Source organism: Bos mutus, chromosome 19 (genome assembly GCF_027580195.1).
Source record: "Bos mutus isolate GX-2022 chromosome 19, NWIPB_WYAK_1.1, whole genome shotgun sequence".
NCBI classification, from domain to species: domain Eukaryota; kingdom Metazoa; phylum Chordata; class Mammalia; order Artiodactyla; family Bovidae; genus Bos; species Bos mutus.
In genome coordinates, this window is record NC_091635.1 from 40,663,900 (window position 1) to 40,691,899 (window position 28,000).

Here is a 28,000-nt window from a genome sequence, read left to right on the forward strand (position 1 = left end):
ATTAAAAGATGCTTGCTCCTTGGAAGAAAAGTTATGACCAACCTAGACAGCATATTAAAAAGCAGATGACCTTTGCCAACAAAGGTCCATCTAGTCAAAGCTATGGTTTTTCCAGTAGTCATGTATGGATATGAGAGTTGGACTATAAGGAAAGCTGAGCACCGAAGAACTGATGCTTTTGAACTGTGGTATTAGAGAAGACTTTTAAGAGTCCCTTGGACAGCAAGGAGATCAAATCAGTCCATCCTAAAGGAAATCAGTCCTGAATATTCATTGGAAGGACTGATGCTGAAAGTCAAACTCCACTACTTTGCCCACCTGATGTGAAGAACTAACTCATTGGAAAAAACCCTGATGCTGGGAAAGATTGAAGGTAGGAGGAGAAGGGGATGACAGAGGATGAGATGGTTTGATGGCATCACCAACTCAACGGACATGAGTTTGAGTAAACTCCAGGAGTTGGTGTTGGACAGGGAAGCCTGACGTGCTGCAGTCCATGGGGTCACAAAGAGTCAGACACGACTGAGTGACTGAACTGAACTGTACTGAAGCCAAAACCTAAATAGAATTGGTTCACGGATGGTTAGATATGCCCATGGCTGAGAGGTACAACAAATTGAGTGAGATTAGATGTGCCTGGGCTCCACTCCTGAGCATACATCCAGAGAAAACTCTAATTCAAAAAAATACATGCACTCCAATGTTCATAGCAGCATTACTTAGTAATGTTACTAATTACATAGTAGCCAAGACATGGAAGCAACATAAATGTCCATCAACAGACAAGTGGATAAAGAAAAGTGGTGTGTGTGTGTGTGTGTGTGTGTGTGTATACAGTGTACTACTACTTAGCCATAAAAAAGAATGAAATAATGCATTTGCAGCAACATAGGTGAACCTAGAGATTATACTAAGAGACATAAGTCAGAAAGAGAACAACAAATACCATATGATATCACTTGTATCTGGAATCTAAAATATGATACAAATGAACTTATTTACAAAACAAACAGATTCACAGACATAGAAAACAAAGTAATGGTTACCATAGCGGAAAAGGGGCAGGGTGGGATAAACCAGGAATTTGGAATTACCAGATACAAACTACTACGTATAAAATACACAAACAGCAAGGTCCTTCTGTATAGCACGGGAAACTAGATTCAATATCCTGTAATAAGTCATCATGGAAAAGAATACGAAAAAGAATATACCTATGTATGTATATATACCTGAACCACTAACTATACCTCTGAAACTAATACAACATTGTAAATCAACTATACTTCAATTAAAAAAACTTTTTAAGTGTCTGGGCTATATCACTGATTTGTAGTTTCAGTGAATTGAAGAATGAGTGTTCCAAGACATTTGTATTTCATGGAAATATAGATTTTCCTTAAAAGTCAGGCATCTATATATAGCCATTTATTGTTTTATCTGTCTCAAAAGGTACTCTGCTCCTCTGGAAACTGTCCTTCCCCATTCCAAACATACCTATGGCAGGGTGGCCCAATCACAGTTTCTCCAATCTCCAGCCCTAGAGCAGGCACACAACCCAGATAGATCTCCACCATAAATATGGTGATTGGTTCAGGGATGGCATGAATCCCAAACCAGGATCATCAGAGTTCTCTAACTGCAACTAAGGGGAAAGGGCTTTCTTCTCTGCTCAGTTGGAAGGCTATGTGGATGGAAGCCTAGACTTGCTTGAAGACAAAGTTCTGATTTCACAGGGACAATGGAATTTCAAAAATGAAGCCAACACGCAAAGAGAGGCAGAGAGAAGATGTGCCAGAGAGTGATCTGAAGAGAACCAGTCACTCCCGAGGGCAGCTCCACCTCTCCATCCATCGTTTGCTTGCAGGAGGCAATACTTTCTGCTTCCCGCTTAAACTGGTTTAAGTGGTGTTTCTTTAACTTTTATCTAAAGAATCCTGTCCTAGCAAAGCCATCTGGTAGAATATTCCTGAAGGAAGTTAGGTTGCACAGGTACTACTGAAACGGATTGGTGTCATTTCAGAGGGGCTCTGAAGAGCTCTGGTCTGTTCCATTCAGTCACTCAGTCATGTCCGACTCTTTGCAATCCCATGGACTGCAGCACACCAGGCCTCCCTGTCCATCACCAACTCCCACAGCTTGCTCAAACTCATGTCCATCAAGTCAGTGATGCCATCCAGCCATCTTGTCCTCTGTTGTCCGCTTCTCCTTCTGCCTTCAATCTTTCCCAGAATCAGGGTCTTTTCCAATGAGTCAATTCTTCACATCAGATGGTCAAAGTGTTGGAGCTTCAGCATCAGTCCTTCCAATGAATATTCAGGACTGATTTCCCTTAGGATTAACTGGTTTGATCTTGTTGTCTAAAGGGACTTTCAAGAGTCTTCAATATCACAGTTCAAAAGCATCAATTCTTCGGCACTCAGCTTTCTTTATGGTCCAACTCTCACATCCATACATGACTACTGGAAAAACTATAGCTTTGACTAGATGGATCTTCTCAGCAAAGTAATGTCTCTGCTTTTTAATATGCTGTCTAGGTTGGTCATAGCTTTTTTTCCAAGGAGCAAGCATCTTTTAATTTCATGGCTGCAGTCACCATCTAGAGATTTTGGAGCCCAAGAAAATAAAGAGCTCTGGTATCATAGTCCTTTATGTTTCAGTGCAGAGAATTCACCAAGGACAAAGTGGTAGGTAAGAAGTAAATGCTTTATTAGAGTAGAATGCTTGTGAGGCTCACAAGAAGGTGAGTGAGAAATGCTGTGCACTGAGAACTTCATGGGCTACAGTTTTATAATCAAAGGAAAAATGGGGAGGGGGAGAAGAACTTTGTCTTTCTTGAGTAGACATCACGCTTCCATCATCAGCTCCTCCCCTAGGTAGGGCAGGGAAGTTTACTTGTCCCTCCCCATATGGTCTGGCCAGGACTGTCGTAGCACTTTGGAAAAATATTTGTCGGTCTCAGTAAAATGAGGGTCTTTGATTTTGAAAAGTTACCTTCCCATAAATGATTGATTTTTTGTGGGCACAGAGCCTATTTTGGGGGTCATTAACTTAATAACACCATTGGGCAGGTTGTAGGCCGTATTTTCTACTATTGTTTTATTGTTCGGGGGGTATTGTGCAAAGAACATGTCTTAGGGGCCAAAGAACATGTTTTGGGGGTACTAACTCCTGGGGCTCACTGGGCAGGATGTAAGTCTTATGTAAGCATCATTTTATTATTTGGGGGCATGTCTCACGCTTCCGTTGCATGATTTTGTTGCTAAGCAAGCCTGCTTGGTTTTGTGGTTAAGCAAACCTGCTTTCTTGAGTAATCATTAACTTTCAGGGTCTCTCCATATGTTTTTACTTACAATCCCCCTAATGAGATTAACTATTTAATCACCTATTTTGTCCCTTCATTCTGCCCCTATCACTACCATACATCAATTAGAATGGTTAAAAAAAAATTTTTTTTTTAATTTTCTCTTTTTTGCATCAGTTGTATCGTGTGAGGGAGGAAAAGCTGGTATAACTGCCAAGTCAGGGTAGGTTTTTTAAAAATTTATTTTAAATTGGAGGATAATTGCTTTTCAGTGTTGCATTGGTTTCTGGTATACAACAATGTGAATCAGTTATAAATATACATATATCCCTTCCCTCTTGAGCCGCCCTCCCACTCCCCACCCCCATCCCACCCAGCTCTGGTCTGGGCTCCCTGTGTTATATAGCAGCTTCCCACTAGCTGTCTGTTTAACATATGGTAGTGTAATACGTCAGTGCTACTCTTTCAACTTATCCCACCCTCTCCTTCCCCTGCAGAATCCCAGGAACAGGGGAGCCTGGCGGGCTGCCGTCTCTGGGGTCGCACAGAGTCGGACATGACTAAAGTGATTCAGCAGCATCAGCAGGTCCTTCCCTTGCAGGTGTCCATAAGTCTGTTCTCTGTTAAAATAATTTTATTTGGCAATACCAAATGGTGAAAATGTGGAAAAACTGGGACTCTCAGACATTGCTGAGGGCCAAGGGGTAAAATGGTAAACTTAAAACAAAATAAAACACTTAGGAAAACTTTGGCATTTTCTAATAGTTACACATACAACTCTCCCATGAGAGAGATTCCATTTCTAGGCCTTTACCTAAGAGAAATGAAAACATATGTCCACAAAAAGATATACAAGAATGTTCTTAGCAGTTTTATTCATGATAGCTCCCAACTGGAAGCAACCCGAATGAGAATGGATAAACAAATTGTATATATTTATACAATGGCATAACACTTAGCAATGAAAGGTAATGAGTTATGATAATGTGGCTCAATCTCAAAAAACTTTCTATTGAGCAAAAGATGTCACACAAAACAATACATACTGTATGATTCCATTTTTATTAAGTTCTGGAACAGGCAAAACTAATTGATTATGGTGATAAAGATCAGGAGAGTGGGAGGAGTTTGTTTGGGAGGAGACACTGGTGAACTTTCTGAGGTCATAGAAATGTTCTATATGGTGGCAGCTATATTGATCAATCGGAGAAAGCAATGGCACCCCAGTCCAGTACTCTTGCCTGGAAACTCCCATGGACAGAGGAGCCTGGTGGGCTGCAGTCCATGGGGTCGCTTAAGAGTCAGGCACGACTGAGCGACTTCACTTTCACTTTTCACTTTCATGCATTGGAGAAGGAAATGGCAACCAGCTCCAGTGTTCTTGCCTGGAGAATCCCAGGGACAGAGGAGCCTAGTGGGCTGCCGTCTATGGGATTGCACAGAGTCGGACACGACTGAAGTGACTTAGCAGCAGCAGCAGCAGCATATTGATCAATATGTTTGTCAAAGCTCATCAAACATCATTAAAGTCTGTACATTTTATGTAAATCATACATCAATTTAAAAAAGAATATTGTACACCCGTATTTATAGCATTATTTACAATAGCCAAAAGGTGGAAATAATACAAATATCCACTGACAGAAGAACGGATAAACAAAAGTGATGTTTACATACAATGGAACATTATTCAGCTCTCAAAAGGAAGGAAAGTCTGACACTCGCTACACCACAGATGAACTTTGAGGACATTATGCTAAGTGAAAGAAGCCAGTCACAAAAAGACAGGTACTGTATGATTTCACCCACATGAGGTACCTAGAGTAGTCAAATTTATAGCTGCTAAGTTGCTTCAGTCATGTCTGACTCTGTGCGACCCCATAGACAGCAGCCCACCAGGCTCCCCCATCCCTGGGATTCTTCAGGCAAGAACACTGGAGTGGGTTGCCATTTCCTTCTCCACTGCATGAAAGTGAAGAGTGAAAGTGAAGTCGCTCAGTCGTGTCCAACTCTTAGCGACCCCATGGACTGCAGCCCACCAGGCTCCTCCATCCATGGGATTTTCCAGGCAAGGGTACTAGAGTGGGGTGCTGTTGCCTTCTCCGCAAATTCATAGAGGCAGAAGTAAATGACAGCAGCCAGGGGCTGGGAAGGGGAGGGGGGAATGGGAGTTAGAGTTTAATGGGTAAAGCAAGACAAAGAGTTCCAGAGACGGATGTTGGTCACGGTCGTACAACATTGTGACTGTACTTGATACCACTGTTCTGTATACTTAAAAATTATTCAGATGGTAAATTTCAAGTTATGTGTATCTCAGTACAATTTTTTAAAAAAGAGAGTATTGAAAAAAGTTGCACAGAGACTATGATCGTCTCCTTTTTATTTTTCCGAACAAGACACACAGGAAAAACAACAAACAACCCACCATTTACTATCACCTGATTTCACAAAAGGAGGGATATTTCTGAAACTATAAAGAAAAATGTAAGGGGACTTAGCTGGTGGTCCAGTGGTTGAGAATCCGTCTTCCAATGCAAGGGGACACAGGTTGAATCCACAGTCAGGGAACTAAGACCCCACATGCCTAAGGGCAACTAGAGAAAGCCCTTGTGCCTCAGCTAAGATCCAGTGCAACCAAAAACAAATGAAAACAAACCCCAAAACTTAAGGACGTAGTCTCAGGATAAACAGTTCTTTCCCCCAAAACATCTGGACATGTTCTCCCACGTTTTTCTTACTTGTTTTATTTCATCACAGATTAATTTTTTAAAATCTTCTCATATCAGCACCAGTTTAGAGGCCAGAGATTGGAACTGCTGCTGATGGAGCTTGATAGCACTGAAAGCCATAATAAAAACCCCGAGCCCACTGAACCATTATTCTGATCCTGAATGGCACTTCTTGTGTCCTGAACACAAGTTTTCATTCATGTGAAGACAGTATCACCCCCAAAATATCTCCAAGACAGTTTGTGAATGATGGGAGATCAGAGAGACCTCAACAGAGGCCGACAGTGAGAGATGGGGGTGCAAGATTCTTCACATCCCAACATCATCAGAAAGTGCCCTTGTGGCTTTTCTGCATCTCCGCTCTAATTTGTGTGCCTTATATAGGTCACCTGCTTAGCCTGTGAAAGCTCTTACAGCTGTAGCTTCCCCGAAGCCAGGAAGTGAAGCAACCCAAAGTTGATACAGCCAAGAAGGCTGAGTCTGCGTGGGTAGTGGCAAGGTGAGAAGAAAATGCAGTAAGTGTGAAACCACAGGGAAATTCAGAACTGGTTCCAAAGCTCAAACTTTGCAGTGGGTGGTGTCCCAGAAAACCCTGAATGCTGACTGAGCTTCATGGGGCTATTTAGGAGAGAGGTGAACAGAGCACTGCAAAGTGAGGTGGTCCAGGAATTTTCAGGGTCTATATGCAGCCTACTCGGAGAAGGCAATGACACCCCACTCCAGTACTCTTGCCTGGAAAATCCCATGGACGGAGGAGCCTGGTAGGCTGCAGTCCATGAGGTCGCTAAGAGTCGGACACGACTGAGCGACTTCACTTTCACTTTTCACTTTCATGCATTGGAGGAGGAAATGGCAACCCACTCCAGTATTCTTGCCTGGAGAATCCCAGGGACGGGGGAGCCTGGTGGGCTGCTGTCTATGGGGTCGCACAGAGTCAGACACGTCTATGGGGTCACACAGAGTTGGACACGACTGAAGCAACTTAGCAGCAGCAGCAGCATGCAGCCTACTAAGTTTACAGTCTTTAAGTAGCGTTAAAATATTTTATTCTTAAATTAGCACAACAAATTCCTTATTGATACACCAAGAATTATTTATGTGTTGCTAAGGCAAGAAACATAGTGAAGAGGAGCTAAAAAGCCTCTTGATGAAAGTGAAAGAGGAGAGTGAAAAAGTTGGCTTAAAGCTCAACATTCAGAAAACTAAGATCATGGCACCTGGTCCCATCACTTCATGGGAAATAGATGGGGAAACAGTGGAAACAGTGACAGACTTTATTTTGGGGGGCTCCAAAATCACTGCAGATGGTGACTGCAGCCATGAAATTAAAAGACGCTTACTCCTTGGAAGGAAAGTTATGACCAACCTAGATAGCATATTCAAAAGCAGAGACATTACTTTACCAACAAAGGTCCATCTAGTCAAGGCTATGGTTTTTCCAGTGGTCATGTATGGATGTGAGAGTTGGACTGTGAAGAAAGTTGAGCACTGAAGAATTGATGCTTTTGAACTGTGGTGTTGGAGAAGACTCTTGAGAGTCCCTTGGACTGCAAGGAGATCCAACCAGTCCATTCTAAAGGAGACCAACCCTGGGTGTTCATTGGAAGTACTGATGCTGAGGCTGAAATTCCAATACTTTGGCCACCTCATGCGAAGAGTTGACTCATTGGAAAAGACTGATGCTGGGAGGGATTGGGGGCAAGAGGAGAAGGGGACGACAGAGGATGAGATGGCTGGATGGCATCACCGACTCGATGGACGTGAATCTGAGTGAACTCCAGGAGTTGGTGATGGACAGGAAGGCCTGGCGTGGTGCGATTCATGGGGTCTCAAAGAGTTGGACATGACTGAGTGACTGAACTGAATTGAACTGAAGTCAAGAAAGGAATCAGTGTCATGTGATCTAATATGTTAATCCCACTGTTTGTAGACATTCAGTAATAAGACTTTAAATCTATTTTCTGTGTTGTTTGCTCCCAGGTAAGTAGCTGCAATATCAGGGGGGAAAAAAAATCTGATGTGTTAAAGCACATTTAAAAAACTAAGAACCTACTTTCAGAAAAGTCATAATAAAAGCTTTTATGTCCCTCCATTGGGGATTCCTCCTCACCCTGCTCTCACAGGATGCCAGTCTCACAACCTATGCCAGTCTGTGCACCCCTAGGGAGGCCCTCCTCCACCCTATTTGGGCTCTGATACCCTCACTAGGTCACCCCGTGCATGGACATTTTCCTCATCTGGCTCAGAGTCTAAACCCTGCACTGAGCCTTCACCACCACCACCGTCACCGCTCCATGTGGACGCCCTTCGTCCCTCGCTCAGGCTCCAGCTCCTTGCACTCCAGCACAGGCACCCTGCTTAGATTCGGATGGACACCCAACCCTGTGCTGAGTTGTTCCCCTGAGGGAACGCTCTCCTTGCTCCACCCGGCTCTGAGACTCCATACTGAGCCACCCCACTGCGTGGATGTCCTTCTCCCTTTGCTTTTCTTCCTTGTTGAAACACGTAGGTCGTATTTTGCGATGCCTGCAGTTCTTTTGCCTTATTTTTAAATGTACATAGATTCGACTTCATGACTAGTCTTGTTATATCCTATTTTCCCCGTTCCCTGGTTTTTCACTGCGAAATGTCTTAATTGGCTGGATTTCTTCATTAGGTAGCTTTTCTGGGAAGTAGTGAATGGGACTTCCCTGGTGGTCCAGTGGTTAAGAACCTGCCTGCCAGTGCAGGGGACAGGGGTTCGCGCCCTGGTCTGGCAACTATAAGATCCCACAGGCCATGGGGCAACTAAGCCTGTGCACCGCAACTACTGAGTCCACACTCTAGAGCCCATGTGCCACAAGCAGAGAGTGGCCCTCGCCTGCCACAACTCAGCATAGGCAAAAATAAATAAAGAACAACCAAGAAAAGAATTGTTTTCAAGTATTTGCGTGTGCCTTACCTGAGCCAGGCCTTTGCGTATTTGAAACTGTTTGTTGGCTGCCTTCATACACGGAATTTTGATCAGGTATAAAATTCTTGGATCACCTACATTTTTCCTTAGAACTTTATAAATATTGCTCTAACATCTTCTAACATGGGTCATTGCTGTGAATAAGTCTGAACCCAGATTTACCTCTTCCTGTTACAAGTGACTCATGTTTTTTGCCTAGATATATGAAGGATTATTCACTTTCATGAATTTAGTCATTGTATGTGGCCATTCAGACTTAAATTGAAGAAAGTAGGGAAACCACTAGACCATTCAGGTATGACCTAAATCAAATCCCTTATGATTATACAGTGGAAGTGAGAAATAGATTTAAGGGCCTAAATCTGATAGATAGAGTGCCTGATGAACTATGGAATGAGGTTCATGACATTGTACAGGAGACAGGGATCAAGACCATCCCCATGGAAAAGAAATGCAAAAAAGCAAAATGGCTGTCTGGGGAAGCCTTACAAATACCTGTGAAAAGAAGAGAAGCGAAAAGCAAAGGAGAAAAGGAAAGATATAAGCATCTGAATGCAGAGTTCCAAAGAATAGCAAGAAGAGATAAGAAAGCCTTCCTCAGCGATCAATGCAAAGAAATAGAGGAAAACAACAGAATGGGAAAGACTAGAGATGTCTTCAAGAAAATCAGAGATACCAAAGGAACACTTCATGCAAAGATGGGCTCGATAAAGGACAGAAACGGTATGGACCTAACAGAAGCAGATGATATTAAGAAGAGGTGGCAAGAATACACAGAAGAACTGTACAAAAAAGATCTTCACGACCCAGATAATCACAATGGTGTGATCACTGACCTAGAGCCAGACATCCTGGAATGTGAAGTCAAGTGGGCCTTAGAAAGCATCACAATGAACAAAGCTAGTGGAGGTGATGGAATTCCAGTTGAGCTATTCCAAATCCTGAAAGATGATGCTATGAAAGTGCTGCACTCAATATGCCAGCAAATTTGCAAAACTCAGCAGTAGCCACAGGACTGGAAAAGGTCAGTTTTCATTTCAATCCCAAAGAAAGGCAATGCCAAAGGATGCTCAAACTACCACACAATTGCAGTCATCTCACACGCTAGTAAAGTAATGCTCAAAATTCTCCAAGCCAGGCTTCAGCAATATGTGAACCGTGAACTTCCTGATGTTCAAGCTGGTTTTAGAAAAGGCAGAGGAACGAGAGATCAAATTGCCAACATCCGCTGGATCATGGAAAAAGCAAGAGAGTTCCAGAAAAACATCTATTTCTGCTTTATTGACTATGCCAAAGCCTTTGACTGTATGGATCACAGTAAACTGTGGAACATTCTGAAAGAGATGGGAATACGGACCACCTGATCTGTCTCTTGAGAAATTTGTATGCAGGTCAGAAAGCAACACTTAGAACTGGACGTGGAACAACAGACTGGTTCCAAATAGGAAAAGGAGTTCATCAAGGCTATATATTGTCACCCTGTCTATTGAACTTCTATGCAGAGTACATCATGAGAAATGCTGGACTGGAAGAAACATAAGCTGGAATCAAGATTGCCGGGAGAAATATCAAAAACCTCAGATATGCAGATGACACCACCCTTATGGCAGAAAGTGAAGAGGAACTCAAAAGCCTCTTGATGAAAGCGAAAGTGGAGAGTGAAAAAGTTGGCTTAAAGCTCAACATTCAGAAAACAAAGATTACAACATGCGGTCCCATCACTTCATGGGAAATAGATGGGGAAACAGTGTCAGACTTTATTTTTCTGGGCTCCAAAATCACTGCAGACGGTGACTGCAGCCATGAAATTAAAAGACGCTTACTCCTTGGAAGGAAAGTTATGACCAATCTAGATAGAATATTCAAAAGCAGAGACATTACTTTACCAACAAAGGTCCGTCTAGTCAAGGCTATGGTTTTTCCTGTGGTCATGTATGGATGTGAGAGTTAGACTGTGAAGAAGGCTGAGCACTGAAGAGTTGATGCTTTTGAACTGTGGTGTTGGAGAAGACTCTTGAGAGTCCCTTGGACTGCAAGGAGATCCAACCAGTCCATTCTGAAGGAGATCAGCCCTGGGATTTCTTTGGAAGGAATGATGCTAAAGCTGAAACTCCAGTACTTTGGCCACCTCATGCGAAGAGTTGACTCATTGGAAAAGACTCTGATGCTGGGAGGGATTGGGGGCAAGAGGAGAAGGGGACGACAGAGGATGAGATGGTTGGATGGCATCACCGACTTGATGGACGTGAGTCTGAGTGAACTCCAGGAGTTGGTGATGGACAGGGAGGCCTGGCGTGCTGCGATTCATTGGGTCTCAAAGAGTCGGACACGACTGAGCGACTGATCTGATCTGATCTGATCTGATGTTACGTTTCTGTGCATCTGTGCTAATTTTTCCTACAACAGAGTGTATCCTTTAAATTTGTAGATTCTGCTCTTCATTTCAGCAAAGTATACTTTTTTTCCTTTGAACACTTTATTCTCCACTTTCTGGGCTCTCTACTTCAGGGATTTATGGGCTTCCCGGGTGGCTCAGTGGTCAAGAACACGCCAGCCAATGCAGGAGACTTGGCTTCATTCCCTGGGTCAGGAAGAACCCCTGGAGAAGAAAATGGCAACCCACTCCAGTATTCTTGCCTGGGAAATCCCACCAACAAAGACGCCTGTTGGGGTCCAGTCCATGGGGTCACAAATAATTGTACATGACTGAGTGACTGAGCATGCATGTACTACCTCAGGGACACTAAATGTATTTATATAGTAGATTTCTCTTGTCTCTTATTAATGTATACAATTTCTATAACTGCAAAAGTCTATGTAGATGTAAGATGTCTTAGTTCAGGCTTCCACAACAAATTGTCATAGACTGGGTAGCTCATAAACATCAGAAATTTGTTTCTCATGGTTCTGGAGGCTACAAAGTCCAAGGTCAAGGCACCAGCAGATTTAATGTTTGATGAGATCTCACGTTCTGGTTCATAGATGGTCATCTCTCTGTGTCCTCACATGGCCAAAGGGGCAAGAGAGCTCTCTGAAATCTCTTTTATTTTTATTTTTAAAATTTATTTGGTTATGCTGAGTCTTAGTTGGGCTTCCCAGGTGGAGCTAGTTGTAAAGAACCTGTCTGTCAATGCAGGAGACATAAGAGTTGTGGGTTTGGTACCTGGGTCAGGAAGATCCCTTAGAGAAGGAAATGGCAACACACTCCAGTATTCTTGCTTGGAGAATGCCAAGGACAGGGGAGCCTTGCGGGCTAGTTCATAGGGTCGCAAAGAGTGGAACACTACTAAAGCTACTTAGCACTCACGGGTCTTAGTTTCGTCATGCAGGATCCAGTTCTCTGACTAGGAATCTAACCCAAGACCCCTGCATTGGGAGCAGAGTCCTAGCCAATGGACCACCAGTCCCCTGGAGCCGCTCTCTTTTTTTTTCCTGGAGTCTCTTTTATATGAGCATTAATTCCATTCATGAGGGCTCCACTCTCCTGACCTAATCACCTCCCAAAGGCCCCACCTTCTAATATCATCATATGGGGGATTAAAATGACAACATATGAATTTTGGGGAGGACACAAATATTGAGTTCAGAACATAAGCATACTAATTATTGTTATAAGTATAATCCAACTATGGGACTTGTAATGTTCTTTTTCAGTTCAAGTCTCAAATACCAAAAACTTTGTGAGTGACCTTTAGGTGTGTGTCTTCGAGTATGTGTACACACTTAAGCATATTAAGTAATAACATTAAAAAATATCCACCATATGCTACATGGGTGCCACTGTTTACAGCAAAGTTGAAGGGGAGAAAATAATATTTATTTAGGAACAGACATACCACAAGGCCCAGGTTTTACAAGCATGTGAATGTGTAGATAATGATATAGTAGACTGAGATAAAAGATATCACAGTAGTCCGTTTGTTTTCCAAGAACTTCAGGGACCAAGCAATATTTAGAACTAGTTTTTATTTAACCTTAATGCTTCAGAACTGTACAAAGCAATGACATAAGAACTTTATTACACATTAGCTCATTCAGTACTCACAATAACTATGCTGCTGCTGCTGCTGCTGTGTCGCTTCAGTCGTGTCCGACTCTGTGCAACCCCATAGACGGCAGCCCACCAGGCTCCCCCATCCCTGGGATTCTCCACACAAGAACACTGGAGTGGGTTGCCATTTCCTTCTCCAATGCAGGAAAGTGAAAAGTGCAAGTGAAGTCGCTCAGTCGTGTCCGACCCTCAGCGACCCCATGGACTGCAGCCTACCAGGCTCCTCCGTCCATGGGATTTTCCAGGCAAGAGTACTGGAGTGGGATGCCATTGCCTTCTCCCACAATAACTCTACAGACAAATATGATTTGACCATCACTCAATAAAGATTAGACCAAGCCTTAGAAAAGTTAAATGAATCCCCAGAGTTGCCTCACTGCTATATGGTAGAGTGGGTTTGGAACCAAAGTTTCCCAAAGCAGTGTTTCCACATTAATCCTCTCTCTCACCCATCTTTTGCTATAGTGGGAAGTTCTGAAGGAAAAAAAAGAGCTGTATGTGTCTTAAAGGGTATTCATATTTTAAGAAGTCAAATCTGTTGGTTCCCATGAATGCATATTATCTTTACAGCAATATATGTCAGAATTGTAAAACATATGGACTGTAAAACTTCTCTAAAAAGTCATTTTTAGTCACTGTCTTTTCTCAACTGCTCCTTAGATCCTTTAGTTCATGTTCCAAAAGGCACTCAAGCTCAACGTATTTAAAGTGAAACCCATTATTTCACCCCCAAGAACTTTTTCTTCCTCCAAGTTTAGTCACTGACAACTCAGAGCTTCCTTTCTTTCTACTTTCTATTACTCATCAAAATTTTTGCTTCTATCTTTTCATTCCCTCATTTTCCTGGATCTGTTCCTTTTCATTTAAAATGTCACGTCTGGGGACTTCCCTGATGATCCAGTGGCTAAGACTCCACACTCGCAATGCAGGGGCCCCAGGTTCAATCCCTGGTCAGGGAACTAGATCCCATATACCTCAACTAAGAATTTGCATGCCACAATTAAGACTTGGTGCAGTCAAATAAAGTATTTTTTTTTTAAAGGGCAAGGTATTATAAGTTTATGTCTGGAATACTAATAGGTTAGAAGATTCTGTTTCCAATTTTTTAAGCATATGAATTAAATTTTTCATAGGCTATGATACAGTTGTATTAATTTCAGGAATAAAATAAAAATGGAAACATTTCCAGGCATTTTAAATAAAATGCTCTCTCAATAAAAAGTGTGTCTTTGAAAAAGCAGTAACATTTATTGTTAACACCATCTTATCTTTAAGTTCAGTTCAGTTCAGTTCAGTCGCTCAGTCGTGTCCGACTCTTTGCGACCCCATGAATCACAGCACGCCAGGCCTCCCTGTCCATCACCAACTCCCGAAGTTCACTCAGACTCATGTCCATCGAGTCGGTGATGCCATCCAGCCATCTCATCCTCTGTTGTTCCCTTCTCCTGCCCCCAATCCCTCCCAGCATCAGAGTCTTTTCCAATGAGTCAACTCTTCGCATGAGGTGGCCAAAGTACTGGAGTTTCAGCTTTAGCATCATTCCTTCCAAAGAAATCCCAGGGCTGATCTCCTTCAGAATGGACTGGTTGGATCTCCTTGCAGTCCAAGAGACTCTCAAGAGTCTTCTCCAGCATCACAGTTCAAAAGCATCAATTCTTCGGCGCTCAGCCTTCTTCACAGTCCAACTCTTACAACTCTTATCTTTAAAGGTACTGGTTAAATAAATGTATTTATTATTTTAATAGCTGCTAGGTAGCACAGTCTTTTGTGGCTCAGACAATAAAGAATCTGCCCACAGTGCAAGAGACCCGAATTTGATCCCTGAGCTGGGAAGATTCCCCTGGAGAAGGGAATGGCTACCCACTCCAGTATCCTTGCCTGGAGAATTCCATGGACAGAGGGGCCTCGAGGGCTACAGTCCGCAGGGTAGCAGAGAGTCAGTCACGACTGAATAACTAACACTTTCACTTTCACCCTCAAATGACTGGTGAATCTATTTTTTTGTTTGTTTTTGTTTGTTTTTTTGTTTCTTTTATTTGGCAGTGTCAGGTCTTAGCATGGGCTCAGTAGACCCGTGGCATGTGGGATCTCATTGCCTGGATCAGGGATCAAGCCCACGTCCCCTGTATTTGAAGGCAGATTCCCAACCACCGGACCACGAGTGAAGTCCCAAACCTATTTGATACAGTTGATTTTTACTGTTGCTCCCCATCTCTTTACACAATATTATAAGGACTCTATCACTTAAAAACTGGGGGGCTTGGGGTTTTTTAAAACATTTTTTAAATGTTCATTTATTTGGCTGAGCCAGGTCTTAGTTATATTTCGAAGCATGTGGGATCTTAGTTCCCAAACCAAGGACCAAACCCACATCCCCTGCATTGAAGGCAGATTCTTAACTACTGGACCACCGAGGAAGTCCCTGTTTCTGTTTTTATGAAAATGGTGTTAATAGTGATAAACTGGAGTACACAAATTCCACTCAGATTTCTCTTATCATTAAGATACAACTCGTGTACAGAGAAGTTAGCTAACAGCATCTGGCTACCAGCATTAGTCCATATGTTAGATCTCAGTAAAGTTTAGTTAAAAAAAAATTGTAGTATTTTTTTCTGTACCCCAGGGCAGCATCTATTGCACCCCCAGGACAGAGCACACGTGCCCTTTTGAAGATCACTGTAGTAAAGCATTGCTCTGATCCTGATCCTCTCCTGCCAGGAGGCTGATGGCAATAACTTAGTGTTTGGCCTGGGCCATTCTTTCTACAGGACATGGCCTGACCTTAGCAGGTAAGTTGCCAGTTATGGCTTTCCTACCTTATATTATCATTCATCAATGCTTGGGTTTGAGTCTCAGATTTAAAATAAATGGATAAATAAATGGATAAATAAAATAATAACAACAACAATAAAAGCAAATACTACAGAACTTACTTCTTCCTAGTATTGTTCGGAGTTTTTACATATATTAATTTAATCTTCATTGCTTTCTGAAATAATATTATTATCCCCTTTTCTTTACAGAAGATAAAACTGAGACACAGAGATTATATAACTCCTCCAAAGTCACTATGTAGTAAATGGTGGAAGTGGGTGGATTGGAGTCTGGGTGGTTTAACTCCAGAGCTTGTTCTTAGAGCACTTGATTGTTCTGCCCTGCTTCATATAACACATCATGGATTATTATAACAGGGCTGGAGAAGCAGTGCTAAGCTAGACGGCTTTCAGCCAATCCCAAGTTCAAAATGAGGCAGTGCTGCTTCTGACTGCTTCTGCTTCCGACAGAAACACTGGCACTGCTTGGGGGCTGAAATAGGAAAGAAGACTGGGAACCAGAAACGGCTTAAAAGCTGCAGCAAAAAACAGAGATTTTAGACTGATTCCAAGGAAAAGGAAATGAAAATAAGGAAACAGTTTCCATTTCCATGGCATCAAAGAATTAAAACAATTAGTAACTGATTTAACAAAAGAAGCGCAAGAATTGTACACCCAAACTACAAAATACTGAAAGAAATTAAAAATGATCTAAATGATTGGCAAGACATCATACTCACGAATCAAAATGTTTAATATTGTCAAGATGGCATTACTCTGAATTGCCTTACAGATCTAATGAAATTCCTATCAAAAAATCAGCATCCGTTTTTGCAGAAACTGGTGAGGCGATCTTAACATTCATATGGAAATACAAGGGACTTAGAATAGCCAAAACAATCTTGAAAAAGAAGAACAAAGCTGGAGGAATCATGCTTCCTAATTTCAAAACCTAGTCAAAAACTACACTAATGAAAATAGTGTGGTAATGGCATACAGATAGACACATAGCTCAATGGACTAGAACTGAGTGTCCAGAAATAAACCTTCTCATTTTTGGCTAACTGATTTTCAGCAAGGGTGCCAAGACTGTTTGATGGAGAAAAAATAGGCTTTTCAACAAATGGTGCTCAGACAACTGGATATCCATATATAAATGAATGAATTTGGACTCTGATCTCACACCCTAGTATGCAAAAAATTAACTCACAACGTGTAACAGGCCTAAATATAAGACCCCAAACAGTGACACTCTTAGAGGAAAGCATAGGAGTAATCTTTCTGTCTTAGATATGACACCAGAAGCACAAACGATGCAAGAAAAAAATAAGTAAATCAGACTTCAGCAAAATGTTTAAATTTTGCGCTTTAAAGAACACTACCAAGAAAGTGAAAAGGCGCCCTCCATGTATGTCTTGGCAGAGATGGCACTTGCAGTCCTTGTTCCCGTAGTGCTCGGAGTAGAAGGAAAGGGGTAAGACTCTGGTCCCCTCAGCATCACGTCTTTGGTACTGGCGGCTTCTGGTCTACTGGTTCTGTTCTCAGGTATCAGAAAAGAAGCAGGAAAAAGAAAAATTAGTAAATAAATGTAAGTGAAAAGACAACCCACAAAATATTTGCAAATCATTTATCTGATAAGGGATTTGTGTTTAGGATATATAATCTAACAACTCAACAATAAAGAGAAAAATAACTCACTGAAAAATTGGCAAAAGACTTGGATAGCGGGGACGCGGGGAGGAGCTACGCGCGTGGGGGTGAACGCCCGCTCTACTACGTGCTCGCTGCGCGCGAGCCCGGAAAAAAAAAAAAAAGACTTGGATAGCTATTTTTCCAAAGAAGATGTACGAATGGCCAATAAGATGAAAAGATGTTCCACATTATTACTCATTAGAAAAATGCAAATGAAAACCACAGTGAAATTGCTAAAAGGTACAGAGTTTCTTTGAAGGATGACAAAAATGTTTCAAAGCTGATTATGGTGATGGTTACGCAACTGTGAATGTACTAAAACCCACTGAATTGTGCACTTTAAATGGGTGAATTATAGGCAGGTGAATTATAAGCCAATAAAACTGTTACCAAACACCCACAATGAGATGCCACTTTCTACCTCCCAGGATGGCTAAAAGAGAAAAAATAGTGATAAATGATGACTAATAAGTAGAAAAATGGCAACCCTCATACTGGCTGGTAGGATTGTGAAATGATGCAGTCATTTTGAAAGCTCTTCAAAATGTTAAACAATGTTAAACATGACCAGCAATTCCCCTCTTCGGTATATGCTCAAGAGAAATGAAAACATACTTCCACACAAAAACTTGTACATCAATATTCACAGAAGCTCTAATCACAATAGCTAAAAAGTGGAAACAGCCTAATTGTGCATGAACTGATGAATGAATAAACAATATGTGGTAAATCCACACAGAGGAATAATATTTAACCATGAAAAGAAAGGAAGTAATGATACATGCTGCAACATGGATGAATCTTGAAACCATCATACAAAGTAAAAGACGTCAGACATAAAAGACCACGTACTGAGTGATTACATTTATAGGAAATGTCCTGAATAAGCAAATCCATAGAGACAGAAAGTAGATGAGTGGTTTTCAGGGGCTGGAGGAAGGGGGAAATAGTGAGTGACTGCTAAGGCACACAGGGTTTCTTTTGGAGTGACAAAAATACCCTAAAATTAGATAGTGATGGTTGTACAACTCGGTGAATATTCTGAAAACCACTGAATTGCACACTGTTTTAAAATATTTATTTATTTGGCTATGCCAAATCTTAGTTGCAGCATGCAAACTCTTAGTGGCAGCATGTGGGATCTAGTTTCCTGACCTGGGATTGAACCTGGGCCCCCAGCACTGGGAGCGTGGAGTCTTAGCCACTGGCCACCAGGGAAGTCCCTGAATTGCATACTTTAAAAGGGCAAATTTTATGTGAATTATATATCAATAAACCTATTATTGAAGTTTTTTTTTAATCATTAATATAGTAATGTGATACCATGAATCAGAATAGAATTTAAAAGTCAAATAGTGCACAGGACTCTCATGAAAATATAGGCTATGACTCTGTATATTATAGAATAAGCATCTGAAAATACAGTTAATTTGCACAAGTAAGCCAAAGATAACAGTGTATATAGTAGAAAAGGATGATGAGTGTATGAAATTGGTTATTTCTGGGCTAGCAAGTTACTTATCTCTATTCTCAGTGTATTGTTTATGAACTTGTTCATATCTGAGCATAAAGCCACCCTTTATTTTTTTATTGTCATTTTCAAACAAATGTGACCTCTCTAGTAAAGAAATAATACTTCTTTTCTAGAAGAAGAACTTTTCAAATGGAAGAATTTTGCTTCTAAAGGCAGACAGAAAATATCAGAACTATGGCAACATTGTTTCTATAGCAATGAAATCTACCTTTCTTTAGCCAAACAAGGCTATAAATCATTCTATTGCCAACTAGATAGCAATCCAAACCTGAAGCTAATGACACATTTCATGCTTGAAGAGAAAGTAAACAAAAGTCCTTTATTGTGTCTTTGTTGTGTTCAACTGCTAAGTTGTGTCTGACTTTTTTCAGCCCCACAGACTGTAGCATGCCAGGCTGTTCTGTCCTTCATCATCTCCTGGAGTTTGCTTAAACTCATGTCCACTGAGTCTATGATGCCATTAATATCCAACCATCTCATCCTCTGCCTCCCCCTTCTCCTTTGCTTTCAATTTTCCCCAGCATCAGAGTCTTTTCCGATGAGTCAGCTCTTTGCATCAGGCGGCCAAAGAATTGGAGCTACAGCTTCAGCAACAGTGCTTCCAATGAATATTCAGGGTTGATTTCCTTCAGGATGGACTGGTTTGATCTCCTTGCTGTCCAAGGGATTCTCAAGAGTCTTCTCCAGCACCGTAGTTCAGAAGTATCAATTCTTTGGTGCTCAGCCTTCTTTATGGTCCAACTCTCACATCCTTACACGACTACTGGAAAGACCACAGCCTTGACTATACAGATCTTTGTTGGCAAAGTGATGTCTCTGCTTCTTAATACTCTGTCTAGGTTTGTCATAGCTTTTCTTCCAAGGAGCAAACATCTTTTAATTTCATGGCTGCAGTCATTACCTGCAGTGGTTTGGGAGCCCAAGAAAATATAGTCTGTTGCTGCTTCTGCTGCTGCTAAGTCACTTCAGTCGTGTCTGACTCTGTGCGACCCCATAGACGGCAGCCCACCAGGCTCCCCCATCCCGGGGATTCTCCAGGCAAGAACACTGGAGTGGATTGCCATTTCCTTCTCCAATGCATGAAACTGAAAAGTCAAAGTGAAGTCATTCAGTCGTGTCCGACTCTTAGCGACCTCATGGACTGCAGCCTACCAGGCTCCTCCGTCCATGGGATTTTCCAGGCAAGAGTACTGGAGTGGGGTGCCATTGCCTTCTCCAAAATACAGTCTAGGCTGTTGCAAAAACTCAACAGCATATGATGTGAAAGAACAATTACTGTCATCTGTGCATCCTGGAAGCTATTTCCCATCACAAAGGAAGGAAACGGCTGGTGTGCTATGTACAAATCAGCCTTTGACGTATATTTGCTACATATATGAGGGGAAAATGCTCCATGACATTTAATTCTATTTATCACTCCAGATGCATGCTATGGGAAAAGAAACTTTTCATCTATAATACTTATCTTGTGAGAAAATACACGGTGGAGTCGGTACTGATGGAAACCTGGCCGCATGTTTAGCAAAGAAAGGTGTGACGGTAGGAACAAACGGTTGCACTTGAAGGCCAATCTTCTGCTTCATTCCCAGAGAACAATCAGCAGACAACATGCACCCTGACCCTGAATCAGGGATAAAGGGAAGAGTGAAGATTGCAAATATGAGCAGGTCACACCATTGAGTGAATGTCTTCTTAGTGAGGAGGAACAAGATTCTGCTTTTCTAAATGGAGGCATGTTGTCTGTTGAAGGAAGGCCCTCCCACACATTTTTTTAAAATAAAGGAAGGGATTTATAGTATTTCTTCCCGACGACGCTCATAATGCCTGCAGAGATATTTCTCTGTTTTCAAGTGGATTATCTCAGCTCTGTGTTCACATTCTTGCAAGGCCTGAACCTGCCACTTCAAGATGCATATAGCAACAAGTTTTAAAAGTTAAGAATAAACCAGCAGAATTTCTTAAGAAGATCCAAACAGGCTGTATGAATTATTTATTGCCACATAACAAATCACTCCAAAGCTTAGCAGTTTAAAACAATAAGCATTTATGATCTCATAGTTGCTGTAGGGCAAGAACTTGGGAGCAGGTTAGCTGGGCGACTCTGACTCAGGATTGCTCATGAGGTAGTGGTCAAGTTTTTCACTGGAGTAGTAGTCTCAAGGCTTGACTGGGGAAGTATCCATTTCTAAGCTCACTTGGGTGGCTGTTGGCAGGACTCAGTCATCCCTGGCTGTGGAGTGGAGATGGCAGTTCATTCACTGCCACGTGTTCCCTGCCACAACCTGCCCCCTCCCCTCCGCAGGGCATCTCACAACAAGGTGGCTGAGAGAAGGCCAACAAGACAGAAGCCAGAGTGTTTTTGTAACCTAATCTCAGAAGTGACATCCATCCCTTCTGCCCTAATCGCTTTGTAAGAAATGTGTCAGGGGACTTCCCTGGTGGTCTGGTGGTCCACGGGACTTTGAGCTTCCACTTCTGGGGGGCACAGGTTCAGTCCCTGGTCGGGGAACTAAAGATTCCACATGTCATGTGTGCATACGTGAGTGCTAAGTGGCTTCAGTCAGGTCCAATTCTTTGTGACCTCATGAACTGTAGCCCATCAGGCTCCTCTGTCCATGGGATTCTCCAGGCAAGAGAATACTGGAGAATCCCATGGACAGAGGAGCCTGATGGACTACGGTCCATGGGGTCACAAAAGAGTTGGATGCTGAGGGACTAACACTTCACTTCATGGAGACCAAAAGAGGTTTGAATTAGGGTAGTGAGTCTTTTCTTGATCTGCTCTACCAGGTATGAGAGACTGTTGTTTGCCCTCCAATATCTATTTCCCTCTTTGTCCTTAGTAACAAAATTCCTATTTATTAACTGGGCACATGGCTACCTGGAGTAAGGACAACAGTGATCTGTTTTCCTGCAGTTAGATGTGGTCATGTGACTGTTCTGGTCAATGAAGTATAAGCAGTAGTTGGTACAAGCAAAGTAAAGAGTTGGTGTGAGCAATTTTGAGGAAGCAGCCCTATGGGAAAGCAGTGTACCCTTCTATAGGCTTTTGTGTTGGCTAGAACATGCATGTAATGACTGAAACTCCAGCAGCCAAACTGAACCATGAGGTCACCTTGAGAGTAGAATTCATGAACGATGAAACATGAAAGAAGGACACTCTGAGAGTCCACACCAATCCTGGGATGACTATCTTTGGATTTTGTATGTATGGAAGAGAAATAAATTTGCCTTTTTGTTGGAGTCATGCCTACTTTTTCCTGTTACTCCTAACTGATAATGTGACTTGTATGTTCATGTCCAGATCCTAAACATGTACAATTCACATTTAGTCCTGCTATGACCTGAGCCGCAGTTCAGGTCATAGCACTGAATTGCACAACGTCTCTTAAGTACAGGGCAAAAAGCTTTAGCAAACGTTGCCAGGTTCCCGGTGGTAACAGGTGAGGACCTAGGATGGCTGTGTCTTGACTGGCTGTGTCTAGATTATGGGGGTAATTTATAGCGAGCTTGATGCACCTGTTGAACTGCAGAAGCAGAGCCAGGTTAGGACAGGAACTAGACTTTTTTTTCAAATTGTGTCTTCTCATTCATTTCTTTTCCTTTTGACATGTACACACTGCTTTATTTTTGGCTGTGCTGAGTCTTCCTTGCTGCCCACAAGCTTTCTCAGGTTGTGGAGAGTGGGGACTATTCTTTAGCTGCAGTGCACCAGCTTCTCATTGCTGTGGTTCTCTTGTTGCGGAGCACAGGCTCTCGCCACACGGGCTTCAGTAGTTGTGGCACACAGGCTCAGTTGCTCTGTGTGGCATGTGGGATCTTTCCGGGCCAGGAATCAAACCCATGTCCTTTGCTTTGGCAGGCTGATTCTTATCCACTGGACCACCAGGGAAGCCCAGGGCAAGGACTAATGCTTGGGGTTCTCTTCAGGTCACTGAACGAGCGGGAGACTGTTGGACCCTGAGCACTCCTGCCGTCTGCCATGGGTGCTGCCTGAGTCCAAAGGCCTGACAGGTTTACGATCTGTAGGTCAAGTGTCCATCTGACTCAGATATGCAGAGCCAGCAAAGACCTTTAAGAACAGGGAGTGGGAGCTGCCGGGGACAAGGAAGTACAGATAAAAGCAAATCTGTCTTCTGAAAATAGGCAGGGAAAAGACACAAACAAAAAACCCGTATCAAGCACCAACGTGGACAGTGTTTGTGTTGTGTGGGTCAATGCCAAACAGAGGCCCCTGGGAAACAAAGGCCATGTCTGTTTTCCTTTCACGGCCTCTGCTCCGCGGTATCAATGACCTTCTCTAGTGAAACCCACACCCAGGCTTATGCCAGGGCTATGCTTAGCTCCCACTCTCCTTTTCATGGCATACCAAGAAATAACTTGCCTCAGGGCATGTGTATAGGGTGTTTCTGGGGCATTTTGTGCCAAGGACAGCAGTGGAGACTCCAAGATGCCCACCAGTTTCTTAGGCTCAAAGTATCCCTATTGTAAAATGCAAGTCCTGCCTTGTGGGAAAAGCAGGAATTCACCTTAAGGAACAGGAAAGTTTCAGCAGTTTTATAACCTGCCATCAAAATTCCAGATTGTGCACATTTTTTGGAATGCTTCTGAACTAAGCAACTTTACTTTGATAAACTTACTCCACTATCTTCAGACTGTTCTATCCGGGTATACACTGGTTCAAGAATGCCTGTAGATAAAAATACATTCCCAGTGCCAATTATTTTAAAATATATTCCCCCAAACAGGCAGAGACACTTTCACTGGTCCAGAAGGAGTCAGTGTGGGAGGCTCAGTGTGGATTGCAAAGTGTTTGGGTCTTCAAGTCAGGCAGATCTTCTTTGAGATCAAGACTCTCATGATGGAGTCCAAAGATATGATCCATAGTTACGGAACAAAAAATGAAGAAGGAGTACACACATTACTTAATTACCAAGATGATCAGCTGAGGAGTTATAAATATTGATAAAACCTTAGTGGGTTGCTGTATAACACAGGGAACTCTGCCCGGTGCTCTGTGATGACCTAGAGGAGTGAGATGAGGGGTGAGGGAGGGCCAAGAGGGAAGCGATATACATGTACTTATGGGCTGATACATGTTGCTATATGGCAGAAACCAGCACAACCTTGTAAAGCAATTATCCTCCAATTAAAAATAAATTTAAAAATAAACGAATAAAAACTTGCACTCCTAAAAAGAAACTTTAGCAGGAAGCAACTGGGGAGATGAAAAGGAAATGTTAAGTGCACTAAATCCTTCTCTCTCACAACAGGAGGTCAATTAATAAATCAAGAAATGATGGTATACATGCATTGTTGGTGGGAATGTAAATTGGTGCAGCTGCTATGGAAAGCAGTATGAAGGTTCCTTAAAAACTGAAAATTGAGGGACTTCCTTGGTGGTCCAGTGGTTAAGAGCCTATGTTTCCAATGCAGGGGGTGCCTGTTAGATCCCTGGTCAGGGCTAAGATCCCACATGCCTAGTGGCCAAAAAACCAAAACATAAAACAGAAACAGTATTGTGACAAATTCACTAAAGACCTTAAAAATGGTCCACATTAAAACAAAAATCTTTAAAAAACTAAAAACTGAGTTACATGAAAGTGAAAGTGAAGTCGCTCAGTTGTGCCCGACTCTTTGCGACCCCGTGGACTGTAGCCCACCAGGCTCCTCCATCCATGGGATTCTCCAGGCAAGTACACCAAAGTGGGTTGCCATTTCCTTCTCCAGGGTATCTTCCCGACCCAGGGATCGAACCCAGGTCTTCCACATTGCAGGCAGATGCTTTAACCTCTGAGCCACCAGGGAAGTCCAAAACTAAAAGTTAAAAATTGAGTTACATACGATCCTGCAATTCCACTTCTGGACATATATCCAGAGAAAACTCTAATTCAAAAAGTTGCATGCACTTTTTACAACAGCATTTTTTTTTATAGCAGCACTATTTACAACAGCCAAGACATGGAAGTAACCTAAACATCCATTAACATGAATGGATGGATAAAGAAGATGTGGTATATATATGGTTGGGTGGAATATTACTCAGCCATAAAAAAGAATTAAATCATGTCATTTGCAACAATGTGGATGGATCTAGAGATGATCATACTAAATGAAGTAAGTCAGAGAAAGACAAATACATGACATCACTTATATGTGAAATCTAACATATGATACAAATGAACTTATTTACAAATCAGAAACAGACTCATGGCATAGAAAACAAATTTATGGTTACCAAAGGGAAAGTGGGGAGATAAATCAGGAGTTTGGGATTGGCAGATGCAAGCTACTGTGTATAAAATAAACAATAAGATCCTACTGTTATAGCACATGAAACTATATTCAGTGTCTTGTAATAAACTATAATAGAAAATAATTTTTTAAAAAGAAATGCTGGTATTTTTTGACAAAAATGTATGATATGCTATGATGCACTGTTCTAGGTATTTTATATTCAAATAATATAAAAATATTTTATACAGATATAAAATATTAAATAAAAAAAATCACTGTCTTCATTATTCTATACTAATAAGTCTGTTGGTTAAAGACAGAAACACTACCAAAAGAGACAGCAAAAGTCTGAAAAGAGTTGCTTTGAGGAGTGGATTTACGATATGCATGTACACACACATTCTTGGATATAAAATTTTTTAAATTATCAACAAAATATTCTACTACCTACTAGCTATGTATTCTTGAATAGATTAAACCCCCCAGGTCTCTGTTCTTTTTGTCCAGAAATTGGGAATAATGATGATTTAATTACAGGAATACGTAATATAAAGCAGCCAGGAAAATGTCAGTCCGCTTCCCTCTGTCTCCCATGTAATATTTTGTAGCTCAAGGTCTTCAGGCTGAGAAGTGACATCCATTCTTGGGTCTGGCTGGCCTGAGAAAGCCGCATGAGTTTTCTCTGCCTGCGTCTGTCCATCTGACATAAAGCTTCTCATCTTCAGTTTCTCCATGCACTACAAGAGCAGGCTGTCCGTTGGTGAAAACTGAGCATCTCAAAAGAACACTGGCCATGTATTAACATGCTTTTCGCTTGAATGATGCTATGCAGTCATTGATGTCATGTTTACTGCTCACTTAGGGACCGCTTGGGAAAATCTGTTGTCCTGACTGTATTATTGCCTCAGAACTTTCATAGTTGGGCCTCATGATGTAAGGGAGAGAACAATTGTGAATTCAAGAGAGGGAGAGAGAGAGATCACTGTCTGGGATCAGGAAGTAATTAGTAGAAAAGCACTAAAGATGTCAGCACAACAGAGCAGGGGGGATCGCTGACGTCTAACCTGCCTGGAATGTGATCCTCTGTGTGTCTACACATGTACACAGACGGCTGTGCCTGCAGGTAGCTTCTGTGATGTGTGAGTGGGTAGGGCGGGGCAGGGGAGGGGGAGAGGAGATTAAGGGTAGGGTGCATGCTCAGTCACTCGGCTGTGTCTAACTTTTTGCAACCCCTAGACTCTAGCCTGACAGGCTCCTCTGGCCATGGAATTTTCCAGGCAAGAATACTGGAGTGGGTTTCCATTTCCTACTCGACGGGATCTTCCCAATTCAGGGATCAAACCCATGTTTCTTGCATCTTTGGCATTAGCAGGCAGATTCTTTAACCACTGTGCCACCTAGGAAGCCCTCAGGGATAGGGTACAGGTAGTGATGTTCTGGTAAAGAACACCAGTCCTGGAGAGAAGAGCCCTGATTTGTAATGGTTGTTAATTTCACTGGTGTAACTGCTCCCAGTGGGGCCAGTTTCAGGCTACCAAGTTGAAGTCATTGAATGCAGAGTTGAGAAGAGAAGCGCAGTGTCAGCTCTGCTAGTCAGTACTAGCAGTTCCAGCACATTGCTGGCTGCAGGTTTCCAGAACAATCTCTTTCAGAAACAAAAAAAGCTCCTTGCACTCATCTGCTTCTAAACTTGTGGATATTGCTTTGCCTTTTATTACCAAATCCAATCTGTACATCCCAAACAGAATTGTTCATTCAACCCTTGTTGATTATTTAATCCTTTGTAAAGTTCATGGCTCATCACAACTCACAGAAATTCTGGAACCGGAGTTTTGCTTGGTTGGGTTTTTTTCTCCAAAATCTAACACAATGGTTGGCAAGAGCATTTGTTTATTCAGAAATCAGCCAACAGGATGCTACAGGTCTGTGAGTTCACCTAAAGATTTGGCGAACTTCCACAGGTCAAGGAAAGCTTTGAGCAGGCAAGAGGGGGCTCCCTGACTTCAGGTGCCCCCACAGTTACAATTCTTTGGAAATTAGGAGGCTATCTGGTTTTTGGCACGTGTATGAACCTCTTCCTCATCCCACAGGAAACACTCTCTCATTAGTCTCTAGGGAAACGTCCCTTTGAAACTCTGCCCCATCTCCTTCCTCCCTGAAATCTGTATCCGGGAGCCAGACAGCACTAGATCCAAGCCCTATGGAGTCCAAATGTTTATATACTTGGGGCCCTTCTTTAAGGAAAAGAATATAAAGTTACAACTATAAAGCTACTGAGGTCAAGGCCTTTATAGAATGAGCCCGTACAAATGAGGGTCTCTTGCAGAAGCATCCCTAACTTCCAGTAAATATGTCCCTGGAGCCAGACTACCCTCAGAAGGAAATTGGATGTTTGCCTGGTATGGGTGAGGGGTGGAATGCCCTGCATTTTTCCCTTTTGGTTGAAGAGGAAGCTCCAGGCCCCTGTTTCTGCTTAAAACTCTGCCTTCGAGCCTGACACTGGAAGACACTATCCAACTTATTAGGAAACCATTTTATTCTGCATCACTCATGCTGGATCACATGGCTTCTTCCCACTGCTTGATACAGAATACCCCAATTATGCTTGTAACAGGCAGAGATCAGCCCCACTAGTCCAAGGAAATTTCTTCTCTCCCCGGTGGCTCAGATGGTAAAGAACCTGCCTG

General features: G+C 42.3%; 1 protein-coding gene and 1 non-coding gene across 2 annotated transcripts in view; both read left to right on the forward strand.

Annotated features, from left to right (window-relative positions):
* Window positions 1–28,000, forward strand: part of TMIGD1 (transmembrane and immunoglobulin domain containing 1) — a 66,540-nt gene that overhangs the window by 11,593 nt on the left and 26,947 nt on the right. The gene's annotated exons all lie outside the window — the stretch shown is intronic.
* On the forward strand, window positions 17,252–17,409 carry LOC138983992 (small nucleolar RNA SNORA57). Its single transcript, XR_011461353.1, has one exon. It is a non-coding gene; the product is annotated as a small nucleolar RNA SNORA57 (small nucleolar RNA).